Genomic DNA, 20,372 nt, shown 5'->3' with positions numbered 1-20,372 from the left:
TCGTTGCAGCACTTCTTGAGAGGATTGTCTACACTCTTTCCACACAGCATTTGTTGAAAAATCCAAGCCATTCCAGTCTTCATCCCACCACTAATCCAGTTGGTCCCACCTTGTTCTCTAAGCCTATTAGAATTTGCCTCTTTTGTTTAGTTAGAAGCTAACATGCCTAAGTATACATTTGAAATAATTTTACAAAACATCAAGCCTCATGTATGAGCATTTATGTAAACTCTGGTTTTAAAAAAATAAGAGATCATGGGGCTGGCCCCGTGGCCGAGTGGTTAAGTTTGCGCGCTCCGCTGCAGGCGGCCCAGTGTTTCGTTAGTTCGAATCCTGGGCGCGGACATGGCACTGCTCATCAGACCACGCTGAGGCAGCGTCCCACATGCCACAACTAGAAGAACCCACAACGAAGAATACACACCTATGTACCGGGGGGCTTTGGGGATAAAAAGGAAAAAATAAAATCTTTAAAAAAAAAAAATAATAAGAGATCATGTTACCCTACTTTGTGCATCTGAATGTACTTGAATTATTTTGTTAGATGATAATAAAGCCCCTTCCTTGCTCCAAAATTACCCCAAGTGGTGGGCAGATAGCAGTCAATCTCCTATTTAACAGAAAGAGAAACCAAGGGATACATCTATGACTTATAAAGATAGCACATCAGTCTGTGAGCTGGATCATACCCTCATTTATGTTTTATTGGGTGCGTTTAAAAAATTTAAGCCAACATTTTAAAATTGGGCAGTTTTGTATAAAAACGAAGTTTCTCAATTCTCTTAAAAAAAATTGGAAGGTCTGGCGAAAGTGAGCCTGTATTCTCTCATGACAACAGCCTGCCCAGCAGGGTTGTGGTTGGTCCCTTGGGACAGGCAGGGTCTTCAACCCGCCCCTGCATCCTCTCACCTGCTTCCTTCATTCATTTTACCTTCCTGGCCCCTGTGGGTGGTTTAATATGTGACCCTTGCTGCATCCCCTCCCCCTACCCAATCACAGAGCAAATAAATAGCAGAGCTAGGGATAGAACTTGGTTTCCAAGCCAACTGCTTCCTCCCCGTGGACCAGAATTGTGTATTTTGCAGAGTAGTTCGTAGGCCAGTGGTGAGAGGCATGTTTAGATGGTAGAGCCTCCGTTTTGCACCTTACTGCTTGAAATAAACCCTGAAATTAATTGTGCTAGGTACATTGTTCGTGTCTGGGGTGCTCCCTTCTTGTTTGCCTCTATCAGAAGTAAGTTCTATGTGCTGTGAGTAGTGACGTGCAAGATGGGGGTGCTGCAGTGGAGTGTGAACATTTCATTGTGCATAGAAAAACTGACCAGAAGGGGAAAGCTCCAACATCATAACAGGGGTTCCAGATTTTCCAGATTTGCAATGAGCATATGTTACCTTTTCAGTGAGGTATATAAAAGAAATGAATGAGGGAGTAGGACAAAGTATATATGACATTGGCTGAGTCCCATGGTGTCCTCCCAGTGCAGGAGACTCAAGGCATTCACAGTCACCTTTGCTGTCCTATTGCAGACTAGACCCTTTCCTTCGAATTCCTTCAAGGGTTCCCTTGATGTCAGTGTGCTGAAGATGTCCTTCGAGTGGCATCCACCTCTTACCAACCTTGTCACTGGCCTGTGCCCATCCCCATGGTGAATGTGTACTTCACACTGCCCCTTTACTTGGGGTGGGGTAAGATGGGAGAAGAGGTGGCAGTCACTACCATCTGGAACCTTGTTAGAAGGTTCATGTGTGCAGGAGGACACGGGAGAATGAGCTAGTCTGAAGCCAGAATGAATGGCTAGAGGAAAGCACAGTTTTCCTAGGGAAGTGGGGTAGCGAGGAATACCCCAAGACAAAGGGCCTTGTCTGAGCTGGATCCTGCCTCCAGGGCCTGCTCCAGCTGTTGGGCACACAGGAGACGTGGTGACCCTGAGCGTGGACCATCCCAGACACTGCCCTGCGTGTCCGTGTGCAGCTGTGGAGGCCTCGGGAGCCCACTGTGAGAGTGGGCCTGTTCCCAAGCTTCAGGCGGGGAGCCAGGGGCTGCCCCTTCACCAGAAAACATTGAGGAGCTTCTGTGTGTGCTCTGTGTGTGTCTCAGCTTTCTTTGGAATTGTGGCAGAGTCTGGCCCTGCCTGGTCTTTTTTGTGCCTTGGAGCCTAAGTTAAGAATAACCGAAGGAACGCTGTCCCTGTTGACACGCTTGAGATGGAAGTTGCTATCAAATGGCCATTTTATCCTCAGTCGCCACTGACATCACACCACGTACAGCTCTGAGGTTCTCACTTTAGTTTTGATTGAATAGAGCTATGATCACTGGAGCAGAAAGAAGCCATTCAGATGTGAATGTGTGAAGACGTGTCTGGTAGTGTGCAGATGTTTTTTGGCAGGTCAATGAATATTTTAAATCTTTTGCAAGTAGTGAAAAGGGTTGATTTGGGAATAGAGGAGACTCTGTGGCAAGAGAAAAGTATATCTCATTTCTCTCTCAGTCTTCCTTTTCTTAAAATAATCGAACAAAAACCCAAACCACGATGTAAATCTTGGGTTCATCATGGCCCGTAAATCTCCTTCATCACATATGAGATGTGATCATGACTAATGTGTCAAATCTCAGTTTCTCAGTCATACTTTTTAAATAAAAAGGAAACACTGGGCAATATTAAAAATAACGGCAGAATCTCCAGATTGGATCTTTGTCATTTATTTATAGCTAGAGACTCAGGACTAAATCTAAAACAAAAGTCATTTCCTGGTTATCTATATGCTGTCTGTGGTATCCGGGTACTCCCCAGGTTCATACCCTCCACCCTCCCCAACACACACTCCTACGCACACATGCAGGAGGGAGCAGGGCCGGCTTGATCCAGGGCCGTTTTGTTTCTTTCACCTCTGTTGGTCAGTTCTTCCTTAGTTACTCTGTCACCGCTCCTCTTCACCCTTCACCCCTCCATCAGCAGAGATGGCACAAGCTCCTGTTGTGTTGCAGACACTGTGCCATCCTGGCCACAGACGGGTGGCATTCGAGCAGGGGAGACCGTGAACACAGGGACTGTGTAAAGTGCTATGAGGACACAGAGGAGAGGAGTCTACTTCTGCATAGAAGTGGGACCATAGGGAAACAAGAGTGAAAAGTGGATTTGTCCTGGGCCCTGAAGGCCATTTAGGAGAAAATATACTCCCCCAGTAAGGTTGGTGAGACAGGAATGATGACGCTTAGCTCAGTGCCAGGAATCTGCTGGGGGCTGTCTCTATTTTCCTGCCCCTTCCTAGGAGAAAGACGGGTTGAAAATACTCTGGGCAGTGCAGCCGTGTGCCCCGAATTGGCGGACCTCCTAGCTAGCATATGCTCTCATGCTCTGGCCTCTGCCTTTGTTTCTCACCTTTCTCCCACCAGCCCACCACCGTCCTCTCACCTCGCCCCCTCTGGCCTGTAGCACTACCAAGCCTCTTGCCATTCCTGGAGCATGTGGCTAATGCCTCTTTGACTGTGTCTTTTCCTCTGCCTGCACCGCCCTATGGTGAGGTGCCTGAGGAGATGTCCCCTAGGCATCTGGAAATACAAGAGCAGTGGGGGCTGGAGGGATGGCCATATCAGGAGAGAGTTCGAAGGTTTATTTTTAGAGTTTTCTCTAAAAATAAAAATCTTTGTGTATTCTCCCAAAGATGGAGGATTTGATCTGATCTAAACAGTTGGGAGTGGTTCATTTTTGGTCAGGGCCTCGTCCTCTGGCTTCCGTTCCTGCAGTCGAGCACACATTTGCAACATTTACAAATCAGCCTTTTCCACTGGGGAATCTGGGTCACTTCAGTCATGATTCTCAAACGAAACATCAGCACTACTTCAGCAGGAAGAATAAAAGCATGGAAAATGCCCTAATGCCCACAAGCCCACAATTCAATACATGGTCAACTATTTCAAATGTCTGTCTAACTACATATTCACATCTGTATTCATACACACGCACACACACACACACACACACACACATATTGGGAGGGAGGGGTCTATCTTGCCTTAAGCTTTAGAAACTTAAAACTTGGATATTCCAGAAATCTGGATTTAGAGTAAAGATAAAGTCGGAGAATAATTGGTCAATTTTTTTAAAAAATTATTTTTTAGGAATATAAAAGTCGTTTAAGTAAAATGCAACTCTATTTCACTTAAACATTGGATGACTAAAATTTATTTATTCTCAACTTTTCAGAGACACAGCCTTGATTTAAGAAAGATATACCTAGTTTTGAAAACAAATGCCATTCTTCATGCTAGAAGGGATTGCCGTGTGAATTTTACTTTTAGGAAATTCTATTTCATCCTGCCGTATCCTCTTTGAAACAATGGAACTGGCGTCTAAAAATATCTCAGGCCGCGTGTGCTTGCTGGGAGTCTTTGAAGTTAAAGCTGTGACATCCTTCTGGTTTATGGCTGCAGGATGATGCATATATGGATTGTCTTCGTTAATTAACTCCATCTGTTTAGTAAGCGTGAAAAACAACTTGGATGATGCCACATAGATGTATGGATGGATAAGATTCCTTGTGCACCAGTAAGATTCCTTGTGCCAGCAGCTCCAAATAGGTTTTCAGTTTTCCTTTTGGTACCGGTTTCTAAAGTACGGTGGAGGGAAGACTCATTCTTTCAGAGCCTGCTGTTGAATTGGGCATCCTGTGTGGTTGCAGTTGTGCTGTATGCGTGAGAGAGGTTAAGTTTCCTCACTACTTGGAAAAGGGTGATGATTCTCCAAATGCTGTTTCTGTGGCAGATAAAGGAGTCTTTCAGCCTGCAAATAGAAAATTCCATTCTGTAAATCAGAGTGACAACCTTCCTAAACCTCTTTGGAAATGGAAGTCAGACTTCCACTGTATATATGTTCCCTTTGGTGAAAAGTTCTCAGAGTACTGAATTACTCTTTGCTGGTCCTAGGGAGACCAGTTAAAATTTCTGGACAGAGGATATTCCCATTTTTTACAGATCAGCAGTGTCTAGATCCCCAGTGGGTCAGCCAGAAGAAAAGGCCTGTATTGCCTGGTGGTGTCTCCTTGGTTAGGACAGGACAGCATGTCTCAGAAGGAAGAAGGAGAGGAGGTGATGTGGGTTGCTAAGGTACGAGCTGTGGTGGCATGCTCGTTAGCGCATTCTCTCTCCGGCCTCTGGGCTGGTTCTCTTGCATGTCTGTGCTGAGTTCATGATTTGAATGCCCATCTGCAGAAGATAATATGTGAGTTGCTAATTCTCTTCTCCATGGTCATTTTTCTTTCCTTCATTCTGAGTCATCTTTGATTAAACAAAACAAAGATGTTACTGTTAATTATGCATCCTTTTAAACATCATAAAAATTCTCTTTTGTGTGCGTGTGGGGGGATGGTTTTAATGGGGATAGTAATTTATGATGGGGGTATTTTAAACCATGGACCAAGAAGTAAGATGCTAAGAATCATACTGAAAAAAAGTTTGAGTCTCTACGAAGATAAGAAAAATTGTTTCTGCTTCTTTTTTGTTTTTAGATTCCTCAAACCTTTCACTTTCTGCCCTAACATATTATTGTCAACATAATTCCACTCAACCATTTTTATTGTTCTCTTTACACACCTTATTAAAACTGAAGCTTTGTTCAAACAGCTGAAATTGCAAATAGTAAACGAGGTACCACAATATTGGCAGAGTATATAAGCAAATTGGAAATCTGGCACCTTACTCCTAGCACTTTAAAGATTAATGTGAAGTGGGCATGGGTGCCATGAGAGTCAGCATTCTGCTTTGCCAGGGGGCTTGGCACAAGGTAATCCTGGGGCTGCAGCTCTGTGGACAAGTTAGTGCAGGCTGGTGGGTTGGCAAACCTCCCAGAGAGGGGACCCCCAGCTGATGGGAAAGAGGAGCCATCCCAAGAAGGCTGTTTGAGTAGTGAGGCCCACCCACAGCCAGACAGGAAATGGGGCAGATATGGGCTGGGGGCTTCAGGGAGATTGTCAAGGGGTAAGTTGAACAAGACCTTGGAAGATTCATTTTTAATGTGTCCCAACCATGGATGACTTGTAGGCACTCTGAAGAAGAGGAGTGTGTGTGTGTGTGTGTGTGTGTACACACTCAAGACCTCCATCCTTATCTTTCCTGGCTCTGGAAAGTTAAAATCTCATGCTGGCTTCCTTGCCTGGTACAGGGCCAGGTTTTTGCAGTTGCAGGCAGGTGTTTGTGGCACTTGTGACTTAGCAACAATTGTGTGAACAAGAAAAAAATTTGTGGGCAAATTGTCTGCAGCAAATGGAAATTCTATGGTGGTACTTTGTGGGTGGTTTACAGGCAAAGCGTGCTCAGTTCTCTTTTGATGTCTGTTTTTTTTTTTCTTCTACAGTTTTTTGAAGAAGCAGGATGCTGATCTAGACGTGGAAAAAGTAAGTTGACAAGTTTTGCACTGAGAGCACATGCCTTGTACATTAGAAAGGGTTTCCCATTGGGACCCAGGACTTGGTCCACTTTGAACTTGGGATTGTGACTCTGAGTCCATAGGTTTCTAAGAGAGAGGTTGAGTTGGAGATGGAGCTATTATATGAAATAGAAAGTTTTAGTTCACTTAGGTGAACCTGCTGTTTTTTCCTGTCCCTTATTTGTAACACTCAATTTTGATAATTATGGGCACATATGTTTTAGCTGTAAGATATGTTTCCCCACCCTAGAAATAGAATGGAACAGCTGTCCCGTGGCTGATGAGCCTTCAGGGATGGTGAGGGGTGGGTAGCACTCCATCTTCAGACTGGTTAAGGGAAAGTTCCTTTTAGTCCATTCATCGTTGGTTTTTCCTCCACTCTCAGAGGGCTACTGCTTACCTTGGTCCTGATTGTACCTTTGAATTGCAGTCAGTGTGTAACAGGTCATGCTTTCATTAACTTAACATTTTTTTGGTGCCCTCTGAGTGTTAAACACCATGCTGGACTCGGCTGAGACAAAAATGAATGTGACAGATGAGTACACAGGTGATTATTATACAATGTGATGGAGCGGTACAGAAGGGGCTCTGGGAGCTCAGACTGAGGGCTGGGCTATCCAGAAGAGCTGCTTGCTGCAGGAGATGTGTGAAAGAACCGTGAATTCATTCTTTCTGCCAATGTTGGCAGAGTCTTCTCTGCCTGTGCTTCTCGTCTCCCAGGCGCCTCGGGCTCCCATGAAAGATCACCCACAGGATCCTTTTCTGCCCCAGACTCCGCTGCCCAATCACATTGCCTTGGGTCTAATTTTTCAGCGGTTCTGAGTTGCATTCCTTGATTCCCTGGCCACTCAGGGGCTGTCACTTTGTCATCCTGGAATGACTTGGAGTTATTTCTCATTTTGAATTTGTGTGTAAGAGATGATCTTCTCCCTTAACTAGAGCTATCGCATTTGCAGACAATGTACCTTTATTTTAAGTTGAGGAAGTATACTATCTGAAATTTGTTCTAGAACAATTATGAGCCACCCCTGACGTTCCACCTCATGCAAGCCCCTGGCTTCTGCAGAATGGTCTATGTTCTACTTTCAGTCGTGGCCTTTTTAGCTCATACAAACCAAGGGGACTCAGGGAAATAAAAGTCTCTAGTCAGGGCCAGGCGGAAGGGAGCCTTGTTAGAACCTGCATGCACTTAGGTTTTGGCCGTGGAAGCCAGGGGTTGGCAAAGGCACTCCCTATGGAGGTGAGCACTGTGGCCCTCCTGGGCCAGGCCCACAGCAGGCTGGAGCATTTGGGTGTCAGGAGCCACCTCAGGGTGACCTAGCAGAGAACAGCTGGAGCACCTGGTGGGCAGTCCAGGAATGCCTGGTGCTGGCCTAGGCTGCAGGGCTTGCCGGCCTCATGTGGTCCTGGCAGAGGGGCATCCTGCTACTAGCAGAGGGGGAGCTCCAGCTGATGGAGGAGGCAGGTCTGTTCATTTGTGTTCCCAGTACAACCCAGTGCCAGGCCGATGAGAGGGTTCCGTAAATGGGGCAGGAAGCCCTGGGTGGAATGCATTAAATTCTTACTTCAGCTCTCCTGTTCGTTTGCTCTAAGATCTCAGGCCAATCTTTTCTCTTCTCCAAGCCTCATTTTTCTCATCAATAAAGGGGTCTCTTTTCCTGAACCAAGTGAAATTCTTCATTTTTTAACTTAAAAACACAAACTATACATATTTTTTTGTTTTCTGACTCGGACTTTGTACCAAAAAGGATAAAGGCTGTTGGCTGCCAGTCTGAAGAATGCCTCATAAGGCCACTGCGGGTTGGGAGCTCCTTAAAGGCCGAGCTTTGTCTGTGGTACCTCTAGGTACCACCCCGGCAGCAATGAGTGTCTAAAGAAGGAGTGAACAGGGTGACCGGCCCTGTCATGTGGGTTGGGTATTTGTAAGAACTGAGGGGATTCAGAATAAGAGAAGCTGAACGTGGGGTGAGAAATGCTTCTGGGACTGCGTGAGTTTGAGCTGCCTCTGAAGGGCTCTGCCTGCACCCCCTCAGTCAAGCAGTTAATGACCTGAAAAGCATTTAACCACCCTAGAGGAGCTCACGAATTGAAAAGTTCCAATTCCAGAATCTTTTCCTGATGCCCCTAGAAGGCTGTCGAGTACAGATGTATCGACTGTTCTTTTTGCCTGTGTTTATCTGCCAAGAACAATCTGGTGTAGGGTGTGCCTCCATTGTATAAGTAAATGGTACCTGTTGGCCAACTCGAGTGAAGAAAAATCACGAAAGTCATAGTGAGTTTTTTTAAAGTAGGTTTTTGAGTTTTCTCTTTCAGTTGAACATTTTTGTAAAGACAGAACTATGAATGGAAAATTAGCTTTATTTTTTGACGTGTCAAAGCTCAAAGATAAATTAGCATAAACTCTGTAATTATTATTATCTATAGTTTATTGGACCTCCCCTACATACTGAGTGTTTTATATGTGTCACACTTGAGTGTGACAACATTTGTGAGGGAACCACGTTCCTTACCATGAGTGCTGAGGCACCACTGTAATAGCAAGGGTTCTAATCAGATCTGTCTGGGTCCAGAGCTTCTCTTTCCCATGCCCCACCTTATCTTGGAACTGATAGAATATTTGAGACAATATATTTGTATGACCTCTGTTAAAATAACTTTTATCAGTAAAGTAATAAAAAAGCAGTGTTACTTTCTAGAGAGGTCTTCCTAGACGTTCTCCCTTCTAATCGGTTGGGCTTGCCCTACCATGGACTTCTTCAAAGCTGTCATTGTTGCTGTATAGTTATTTGTACAATAACTGTCTAATATCTCGGTTCCCTACTGAACTGTAAGCTTTGTCAGGTCTGAATCCTTCCCTGTGCTCAGCCTAGTGCCTGGCTCCTAGTATCCCATCTTAAAATGTTGACTGCAGGCTTGCGTGAGTGGCACATGACCAAATTAAGGGTAATGAGAGCCAGTGAAAGCCACTTTGTTAGGTGGCAAAGTAGAAAATCTTATTCCGTACCTCAGAAATCAGGTTTCTCTTCTCCATCTATGGGTTTTATCTGTGGAAACCATGCTTGTTAATAGCATTATGTGGAGATAAGACAATCATTCCTTGGCTTTCTCTCCAAAAATACAAACTTTCAAGCAGACAAATGAATAGATAATTCTTGAGAATGAAGTAATCTGGGCAAGCAAAGAGAGTCTGAAGATAAAAGAGGGAGGAGCAGTTAGAGCACAAGGGAAACATTAAAACTTTTTTTTCCCTTTTTGCTCAGAATCTTCTAGAATTGTTGAGGGATACACTTGTGAGTATGGTTTCCATAAATCACTGATTTAAATATGTAAAATGTATTTTCTAAAAGCAAAACCCATACTCAAGTGAATTTTAAAGAATACGTAATCAGGTTATGTCAGAGGAAGAAAAATGCACTTTTTTAAAAAATAAAAAGCTGATTAAATTGAGCCACCCTATTTAGTAATTTAAATCATGATTTAAATGGATTTGATTAAAACAACGTCTACTTTGGTCATAGCTACTCTCAAAGGGCTGAGGAGAGAGGCTTGATTTTCGTGTATCCCGGATGGCCTTTGTCTGGCATGATTAAAAGTATTTTGGCGCCTGCCCTGAGAGAGGCCCCTGTCATTTCTGATGTTTCAGTGAGACCCAGAATTCCTGTTTTCTCTTCCAACTGTTTGCAGGGTGTAGATAGCTGCCTTCAGGCCACGAATACTACTGTCTATTTGATAGACAGAGGCCTCACCAAATAAAACTGTCATTCAAAGAGAAAAGTAAATAGGAAAATTACCTCCTGCTTTAGGTTTCCTTTTTCTCAGCAAATTCCTTGAAATGTGTCAGTCTGTAAATGTAGAATGTATGTAGAAGTTGCTCCATTTTTCAGTGTTTCTATTGTTTTCATAAATCCCAAGAGAAGTGGTAAAAATATCCTAGATTCTTATTGTGGGGCTAATAGTCTTGTGAAAAAAAAAATCTGATTCTAAACAATTGTAGGTTCAAAATTCAAGACTGCATCTGGAACCAAGGCTTAAAACCTGCGTACGTGATTCCTACACAGCTGGCTGAGATGTGGAAACATTAATTCATATAAGACTTCTCTTTACTGAGGTAATAGGATTTCCAGGGGTCAGAAGGTCAGCAGTGCTTATATGGGGTAGCTAAAGGCTTGAGAATGCCGCTCACTGGGAAGGCATGAGGATTTGTCTCCAGTGGGAATGCGGGAAGTGTTGGCATTGGATGTACTGCCTCACTGTGTACGCTGGTTGTTATAAGGAGGTAGGAGAAAGAGTGAGGAGGAGGAAGGGAGGAACAACGTAAGCAAAACTCGCTGCCATCTGTAGAAGCCATTGCTTCCAGAATGGAGGGCAGGGCTCAGAGGTACTTGTGGGGACAGGAGAGGGCAATTTCCGTGTGCACATGGGAGTTATCTCTTAAGCCCTCTCTGATACACATGCTCAGGGCTGCCAGCCCCAGGGCCTAGAGGATGCTAAGTTAGCTCCCATTCTCCATGCCCCCTTCCCTGCCTCACACACAGATTGACCCATTCTGCTGGTAATTGGGCCTTGGGAAAGACCAGCCACTCTGTCAGTGAGTAAAGGCCAGGCTTCACACAGCCTGTTTTCCTGGTGACTGGGGATCAGGAAAAGGGAATGGCTTTGGGTTGAGGGGAGGGGTGGCGTTTAGGAGAGAGGAAGTGCACACAGTTCTGTTTCAGAGTGAAGAGCAAACATTTTTAGTCCTGGACCAAAAATAGTTATTATGCATCACCCATAATAACTGACCAACTTTCTTTAACGTAAATCTCTGGATTGTCAAACGAAGTGCTGCTGTCCAAGAAGAAAAAACATGCTCCTGCCAATTGTAAGATAATCAAAGGATTTCCAAGATAACAAAAGATCCCTCTTCCTAGACCTTGTAAACCCAGGCAGATATTGCTAACAGAAGAGCTACAGATAACACAATTTATGTTGTGATTCAAGAAATGAGTTAGAGAATTGTGGTGGCTTGCCTAGTCCTGGATTCAGAACAGTTAATTCATTTGTTCCTCGAACATTGATGAACACCTGTGGGCCAACCACTGTTCTAGGCCACTTGTTGTCTTAGTCAGTTGCCCTGTTTGACATGTGAGGAAAATGAAGCTCTACGGAAGTGAAATGATGTGCCCACGGACTTAATCTGGGAGTAGCAAGATCTGAAAGTGGGTCTTAGACTTGGAGCACCCTTCTCTTTCCGCTCTACAGTGATGTCCTCTTGTACTGAAGCTCAGCAGAGCCAACGAATCAGCAGCAGCCTCGTGTAATGTAACTGGTAATTTTATACACATCTTTCGTTTTCTCTTCACTGAATTTAAAAGGGCGTTCTCCCTTATTTGTGGTTTTGAAGATAGTAATGATGTCTTTATCAAGGAGAAATTAGAAACTTAAAAGGGGAACCATCTCTTTAAACCTGACCTGGTCCCACTAGGTGGTCCCTTTGGTGACCAGTGTGAGAGTGACTTCCAAAAACAGCATTCTGTGGCAGTGGGAGCCTGTGGGACACTCATTGTCTTCCCACGGCCAGTTCCTAGGCTCTGGGGTCATTTTATTATATTCCTCATCTCAGTAGCATTCGTCATTCTAGAAGATGAGAGCTGGATGTCGTCAGCAGAGAGTAGGGAGAAGCACTGCCCACATTACAATAGAGAATCAAGAGGAGCTCCCACCTGCTCTGTAGGCTTCCTCCTGTAGCCTCGAGATGCTGCATAATTTGTTCCACCACAGCCAGGCCTGCTGGGTAGGGGTCGGAATCCTTTGGTTGTCTGCCTTGCATAGACTTATTGTCCGCTGAAATTGCATGTGAAGGAGAGATTATTAGTAAAATATGTATGAAGAATGGTTTGAAAGATGTTTTTGTCACTGCCCGTAAACACTTCTAAAAGCAGAGCTGCACTTGTGCTGGGACTGGTATGGAATAGACCATAAAAATTGAAGCTTTTCCCTTAAAGAAGGTTATTATGGCCCACAATAAAGTTTTATTGAAACAGAAAACCTTCTGTATTAGTTTGCTATGGCTGCCATAACAAATGACCACAAACTTGGTGTCCTAGAACAGCAGAGATTTATTCTCTCATCGTTTTGGAGGCCAGAGTCCAATAGCAAGATGTCAGCAGGACTGTTTTCCCTCCAGAGGCTTTGAGGGGAAGTGTGCTGCTTGCCTCTTCCAGCTTCTGGTGGCTGCAGGCATTCATTGGCTTGTGGCCACGTCACTCCAGGCTCTCCCTCCACCTTCATGTCACCTTCTCCTCTGTGTGTCTCTATCAGATTTCCCTCTTATAAGGCATGTGATGGCTTTTAGAGCCCACTGGATAATCCAGGATGAGCTCCTCCTCTTGAGATCCTTAACTTTATCATCTCATGTCATAGAAGGGGATATTTACACATTGCAGGGGTTAGGAAGTGAATATATTGGGGAGAGGGTGGACATTTTCTGCTTCCCACACTTTCTCTTTGGGAATTTCTCTATTTTTCATTTCCTAAAACATAAAGCTTGTGATCACTTGTTTCACATATTAGTTTAGTGAATTTGAATTTCCTGGAAATCAAAGAAAGACCCCGAAACCAAACTTGTCTCCTAGGCCTCAGAAAAGGCAAGGCCATGTTGGGGATAATGTAAGATTGAAGAATTATGGGCTCTGAGAGCAGGGAGGGGGCTTCGAAATCAGATCCTCCCAGTTTTAGGGGGAAACTGAGGCTGGAGGTGCAGGGTCACCCGAGTCAGGAGTGGAGATGGGACCAGCAGTTACTACTTCACCTCACCTCTTCCTCTCTTCCTGCAGGACCCCAAGCTGTCTCTCGATATTTAAGCCTCTAGGTCATTCTTCATGTGAGAGCTCTTCAGCACCTGAAACCCCATCTCTGCAAACCCTCCTTTCCTAGACCAACAGATCTGGTTCTTACAAATATTCTTACATTACCTGATGTCAGGCATTCTGTCATTCTGGGTACTTTTTCCTGGATGCCTTCCCTTTATGTCATTGTCTCTTTAAAAACATGGCACTCAGACATCAACAATACTTCAGAGATGACTTGACCAGCAAATGCTGTCGTAATGCAGACCAAGATTACATCTCTAATTTAGCTGCTGTGTCGCACCTCCAGCTTTCATTGAGCTTGTGTTCAATAAAAACCTTTAACACTTTAAAATATGAATTGCTTTAAACCCTTCCCCTTTGCCCCTGCCATGTAGAAGAGCTGGGTTTCTGTCAGTAGCAAGATGGGATCAGCTTGAGATCCAGAATATAGTCCAGATGGGGATCCAGAGAACAGATAGATCCATGGGCTGGGGCATGCTCATGGGGATGGCACCAGCAGCAGGCAGTGAACAAGAGGCAGTTAGGACAGTCTGGTAAGGGACAGCACTGGGATGTTCTTCCATAGGTGGCAGTCCGGATGGACAAATGTTTGGCAGAATTGTCTGGCTGAGCAGGTTGAGGGGCCAGATGAAAGGAGTACTCGTCAAGTACAGGGACAAGACTCCAGCCGAAAAGCTGATGAAAAAGAGTTGGGTCCAGAAGAACAAGTTACAGAGTCACCTGCCGAAATGGGGTGGGGCCCAAGACAGGAGCTTGAGCCCAAAGAGTAAAAGGAAGCCCCAGGTCTGAAGTCAGGGTCATAACATTGATGCCAGTCTGAGTGGCCTGAAGCCTCACCGACCCAGAGCCTGGGGTCAGGCTTGCTGGCAGACCTTGTGAACGAGGGTGAGGTGGCCCGGCTGAGCAGATTGGAGGGTGTAGGGCAGGTGATGACACTATCCTATATAAATACAATACATAGACATTTTACAATCAAGAGCAGGATTTTATCTCTGTTAATTTTAGGGGTTCTTCTTTTCTTGTTTTGGTCCGTTCTGGCAGTCATCCCAGCCTGCTGAAATCATTTAAAATCTCTATTCTTTCTTCAAATTAATTAACTGTCCCCTTTCAGCTGTGAATTATTTGTGGTCTCCATAAGCATATCTCGATGAAAACATTAACCAATGACAAATCTACAAAGTCGTGCTGTACAAGGACCTCCCTCCAGGTCACTGCTGCTCCTCTGTGTTGTTAGTGTCCTCGGATGTGGTCAGCTAACTCTGAGTCCACCAAACTGAATTGTCACTTGGCCTAGCATTTCCCGTCTTGCTCAGGTCTGCTTTGAATGACCGTCGGATGCTTTGTTGCCATCTAGGTGCTCTGTGTCCATAACCTACCACTCTGATAGTCCTGTGAAAATGCCCTGAGATGGAGGCAGTCCTACGGGAAGGGAGAGTTCTAGAATGCTTGGTTATTCTTTTGGTTGGTGATGTTTTGAGAGCAGAGGTACCTGGTGGTTCTCACTGACGTCAGTGGATTTCAATCCTGAGCCCCACTTCCTGTAACACACCTGTGAGTGTTAGCCAATGGGTGATTTTTAAGGAGGGACTGGAACCCCATATTCAGATGTGAAGTCCTAATCTTTGTTCTAAGGGTTCACCTCTACTAAAGACCAGTCCGCCTTTGTGGGTTGTGTGTGGTCTGCGGAGAGCAGCCCCCACTGTTAGGTGAATACAGCTGCTTCTCGGAAGAGGTAAGGGTGTTCATTAAGTTGTGAAATGTGCCACTACTGAATATAGTCAAGAGTGTAAAGTGGAGGAAAGGAAGTGAGACGCTCTATGGATCATTTCTCTTAACAGAAGAAGGGATAGCACCACAATTCATCCTTCTGTGTGGTCTTTCCCAATGAGACTGCCAAGAGAAAGTGAGATGGTTTCAGGGTCCATCATGAGGCAGCATAATGTAGTGGGAAGAGTGTGTGGGCCTCCAGAGCTTGAGTAAGCTCTGACGGTGCCACTGAAGAGCTATGTGACTGTTGGCTGTGGGGAGGCAGATAGTCATCAAATGTGAACTTAAACTGTGGTGAGTGTTTGAAGGGGAGGCACAAGGTGCTGCGAAATTGATACATGAGGATCCCAGATAGGAGCTAGATGACTAGATGCTGATGAAGGGAGGACATGATAATAATTTACCAACTTTGTTGTTCCCCCTTTCTTTGGACTATATGGGTCAAGGATTGGGTAACTCCCAAGTTTGATGTGGAGTAGATTCATACTTAGGATAGAAAAATGGGCCAGGGGGAAGTTCCTTTGCATGAGGTTATTTTTTCTGTTACTATTCATCAAGACTTAATGCTACAGTAATTTAAAACAAACAAAACCTTTGTGTCGGGTGGGGGAAGATTTTGCCCATCTTTGGAAGAATATTCTGAAAAGTAGTCCTCCTAGACTGGGGGTGGGGGAAACAGTTTGAAAAACAAAATAACTGCCGCTTTGCCTATTATGCTCTTATCAAGTGAGGGGAAAAAACTTTTTTCTCCCCCTTTATGAGGAGGTGATGCTTATTGCAAAAAAGAAAATTTGATAATGGGAAAAATTTGGAACAGCCCTTAGGTATTGAAAATGAAATAACTTATAAAACCTGTTCCTGAAGCTTAGAAGTTGTCACAGTGATCCTCAGTGAAGTTTTAGGTATGAGAGAGGCCTCATTGGCAAAATGTCAGGGGTGCTTTTTTCGTATATAACCCATGAAGTGGTAAAACAAAAAACTTTTGACAGTTACTGTATTTACTGTGTATTTGGTATTAATAAATATTGGCTACTAGCCAATCAAATAACTTTTTCATTATTCTGTTTTCACAGTGACCAAGAGAAAAATATAATTAGGCTTCTGTGTTTTCTAGATGGTAAATATAACAATAACAAGACACTATATAGTGTTTTTTAAATGAGAAAGTAAAAAGCTTCAGAAGCAATCATTTCAGAGCCAACAGAGCAAGATATGTCAGCTCAGGAAAAAGCACTTGTTTGGTTTTTGTTTTTAAGCTTCTTTAAAAATAGATTTTATTTTTTAGAGCAGTTTTAGGTTCACAGCAAAATTGAGGGGGCGGGGGCCAGCCCAGTGGTGCAGTGGTTGGGTGCACACGTTCTGCTTCAGCTGCCCAGGGTTCAACAGTTTGGATCCCGGGTACGGACATGGCACTGCTTGGCAAGCCATGCTATGGTAGGCGTCCAGCATATAAAATGGAGGAAGATGGACACGGATGTTAGCTCAGGGCCAGCCTTCCTCAACAAAAAGAGGAGGATTGGCAGCAGATGTTAGCGCAGGCTGGTCTTCCTCGAAAAAAAAAAAAAAAATTGAGGGACAGTATAGAGATTTCCCATATACCCCCTGCCCGCCCCCCTCCCCCCCATTATCAACACAGCCTCCCCCTTTGTCAACATCCCCACCAGAGTGGTACGTTTATTACAACTGATGAGACTACACTGACACATCATAATCACCCAAAGTCTATAGTTTACATTGGGGTTCACTCTTGGTGTTGTACATTCTGTGGATTTGGATAAATGTACAATGAGATGTATCCACCATTATAATATCATACACAGTATTGTCACTGCCCTAAAAATCCTGTGTTCCCTCTATTTATCCTTCCATCACCCTAACCTCTGGCAACCAATGATCTTTTTACTGTCTCCATGGTTTTGTCTTTTCCACTATGTGAAATCATTGGAACAATACAGCATGTAGCCTCTTCAGATTGGCTTCTTTCGCTTAGTAATAAGCATTTAAGTTTCCTCCATGTCTTTTCATGGCTTGATAGCTCATTTCTTTTTAGCACTGAATAATATTTCATTGTCTGGATGTACCACAGTTTATTCACCTCCTGAAGAACATCTTGGTTGCTTCCAACTTTTGGTGATTATGAGTAAAGCTGCTATAAACATCCATGTGCAAGGTTTTGTGTGGACATGTTTTCAACTCCTTTGGGTAAATACCAAGGAGCACGATTAAAAGCACTTGCTTTGGTTGGAAATTGTTTTTTGTTTTCTTTTTGAAGATAGAGCTCAAATCAGGGCACGCCCAGGCCTGTTTGCTGTAAATTTTAGGCAGCCATCATTTCACTTGATGCTTTAACCCTTGAACATCCATTGCTATATGTTGGCTCAAATTTGAGGTGGTGAACAACAGATTTTTGCATTTTCTCTTATATCACCATATCCCCTGGCCCCATGATCATTGAGAGCTCTCGTCACCCAAATTGAAGGAATTGACTAACTCAGATGCTTTTCTCCAAAAGCACTTCTTTTGTCTTTTTCTCTTTTCCTGCAACCAGTTTCCTAGTGTGGTTCTTGTCACTTCTCATTTTGGAATCACCTTTGCTTGGCTGATATTTCAGACCCATCTTGCAGTTTCCCTGTCTATTGCTGAATTCAGAATTCTCTGTCGAAGTCGTCTGCTTATTCCAGCCTCCTAACTGTAACACAGCATCCCACTCCTCCCAGGGCTGACTGTAGACTTGCTTCATAGTATCCTGCCACCTCTTTGCAGAGACTTTTCCTTGCTTTCCTTGCATAAACTTTTCTTGTAATTTTTGTTCCCGTTCATTCTTCACTTCAGCATGTCTTCTGTGAGCAAATGAAAATAGGCCTATTGAAGTGAAAATGGGGAGCCGGCCTAGTGGCATAGTAGTTAAGTGTGCACCCTCTGCTTCCGCAGCCCAGAGTTTGCAGGTTCGGATCCCAGGCACAGACCTACACACCGCTCATCAAGCTGTCTGCCACAGCGTCACACAAAGTAGAGGAAGACTGGCACAGATGTTAGCTCAGTGACAATCTTCCTCAAGCAAAAAGAGGAGGATTGGCAAAAGCTGTTAGCTCAGGGACAAATCTTCCTCACCTCCCCCGACCAAAAAAAAAAGTGAAAATGGAAATATGCTGTTCTGTTTTTGTGCTATGAAAAATTTTTGAAGAAAATCAAATTACCTGGACTCAGTGCTTCAGGACAGTGGTCACAATTCATGTGTTGTTTCCACAAGGAGTTTACTAAATAGAGGAGGAAAACTGAAACATAAAAACGATGTGCCAAATTCATTTGCTTTTGACATTTTTTTTTATCGGTTTTAATTTTTGAGTAGGAAATAGGAGAAGCTTTTAGAACAATAAATAATAAATGTTTAGAATAAAAACTTAGAATAAACGGAAGCTTTTAGAATAAACATTCCTAAATAGAATAAATCCAATAAGAATTCTTATTTTGTCTAAATTAAAGCTGTGGTATCAAGATCAGGGACTCCTAACAGAGTCTAACTGGTGTTAGAGCAGAAAAGTCATCCAGAGCTTCCCCTTAACAGAGGAACAAAGATGAGGAATGATGCCAAGGTTGGGAGCCTGGGTGTGTAGGAGATGAATGGAACTGAGATTCTTTATAGGAATGAGGAAGGGGGTGGTTTGGGGAAGTCAGGCTTGGTAGCAGTAACGTGTCAGAGCAAACTTGACAAACTTCTTAGGAACTGCAGGGGACCCTGTGGTTGCACTGGATGTGGGAGAGCCGGGCCAGCGTTGCCGCCTATAGCTCCATGGTATAGTTTAGCGAAGGACCATTGTACTCAGTGGCATCTCAGGTTCCCTTGAAATGCAGTTGGCACCATCTTCTGAGCGAGACGTCACTGCAGAGTTTACCCTCTCATCAGCGGTGGCCTGGATGAACACTCCAGGTGAGTCCATGCAGAGAACAAAGGATGTCATGTTGGGTCTTCAGTGGTCGTCATATCTGACTAGAACGGGGAGATGGACAGAGCAAGCACTTGGTCTTAAGACAAGGTTCTGAGCTGAGGGCTCCACAGAGCATTAGAGTGCCAGCAAGGAGGCACTGAGAGAGGTGGGTCCAGGGCTCAGGGTAACATGCAATATTCTGATGATGATGTATACAAAGGAGTGTGTGTGTGAGAGATACATAATGTATATACATACACAGAGAGGAAAGTGGAGGGAGCGAGAGAGGAGAAGAGAAATACCACAACCCCCTAACCCATCCTGCAGCTTAAGAACTAGAATGTCACCAGACTTTGGAAGCCCCCATGTGTTCCTCCCTGGCCATACTCCTCTCCCTCAAAGGGACCACTGTTCTAAATTTTGTGTTTGTCATTTCCTGGCTTTTCTATGTGAGTATGTTTCCCTAAGCAATCTATTATTAAGTTTTGTTTGCCTCAGGGCTATATATAAATGGTATTCTTGTACCATTTGCTTTTTTCAATCAACATTTGTTTTTTATGATCCATCCCTATTGATGCATGAAGTGGTATGCATGAAATTCATTCATCTTCACTGCTATGTGGTCTTGCATTGTATGAATATATCACAATTTATTTATCTAGTCTCCTCTTGATGGACATTTGGGTCATTTCCAATTTTGTTCTGTTTTAAACAGTACTCCTGTGCACATTCTTGTATCTGCATCCTGCTCTGAAGTTTCTCTGGGATAGGTGTCTGGGGGAAGAATTTCTGGGTCTTAGAGTGTGTGCATCTTCACCTTTACTGGATAATACCAAATTGTTTTCCAGCGTGGTTATATTTGGATGTTCCATTTGACATTCTCATGAGTAAACAGATTAACTGTTAAGAGAAGGGGAAGTCCAAAGGAAAGATGAAATGCAGGATTAGCTAAACATTGGAGAGGAAAAGGGTGTCATTATGGTCTGATGAAGTATAACTCCCCATCAAAGTGTGGGGTAGAGAGAGCTGGGATACAAAGACGAAGGTGTAGATTTTAAACAACCATGTGGGAAGGGTGAAGGTTATCTTGCCTGAACTGTAGTCACATTGTCATTAGGGAGCAGATTCCATCTCAGTAGGAATGAAATACCCAGTTCTTTCCATTTTCACTTAGTTTTTCCCGATCAGCAATAATATTTAGTGCTCTATCTGGGGAGCAGATAGATGCTGCCAGGCATTTAAGTATGCTATTTCCACATCAAACTGATGGTGCCATGGATTCTAAAAAAGCTTTCAAAACAGATATCCACACAGGGCCACACAAATATTTTGGAGATTACTTTCCTCCAGACACAGGAGACTTTCTGACAGCCATGCTTTGTATTTTATAAATTCAATAAACTTACT

General features: G+C 43.9%; 1 protein-coding gene across 3 annotated transcripts in view; it reads left to right on the top strand.

The window, feature by feature from the left end:
• FYN (FYN proto-oncogene, Src family tyrosine kinase) overlaps window positions 1-20,372 on the top strand; it is a 204,176-nt gene that overhangs the window by 20,996 nt on the left and 162,808 nt on the right. For all 3 annotated transcript variants that reach the window (XM_014866176.3, XM_014866170.3, XM_014866178.3), the window contains exon 2: window positions 6,350-6,389. The gene's annotated coding sequence lies outside the window, so the exon portion shown is untranslated. The remainder of the gene's footprint in view (window positions 1-6,349; window positions 6,390-20,372) is intronic.

The sequence above is a fragment of the Equus asinus genome, chromosome 24 (genome assembly GCF_041296235.1).
Source record: "Equus asinus isolate D_3611 breed Donkey chromosome 24, EquAss-T2T_v2, whole genome shotgun sequence".
NCBI classification, from domain to species: domain Eukaryota; kingdom Metazoa; phylum Chordata; class Mammalia; order Perissodactyla; family Equidae; genus Equus; species Equus asinus.
The sequence above is the reverse complement of the archived record's forward strand: the minus strand, read 5'-3'. Positions and strand labels throughout refer to the sequence as shown.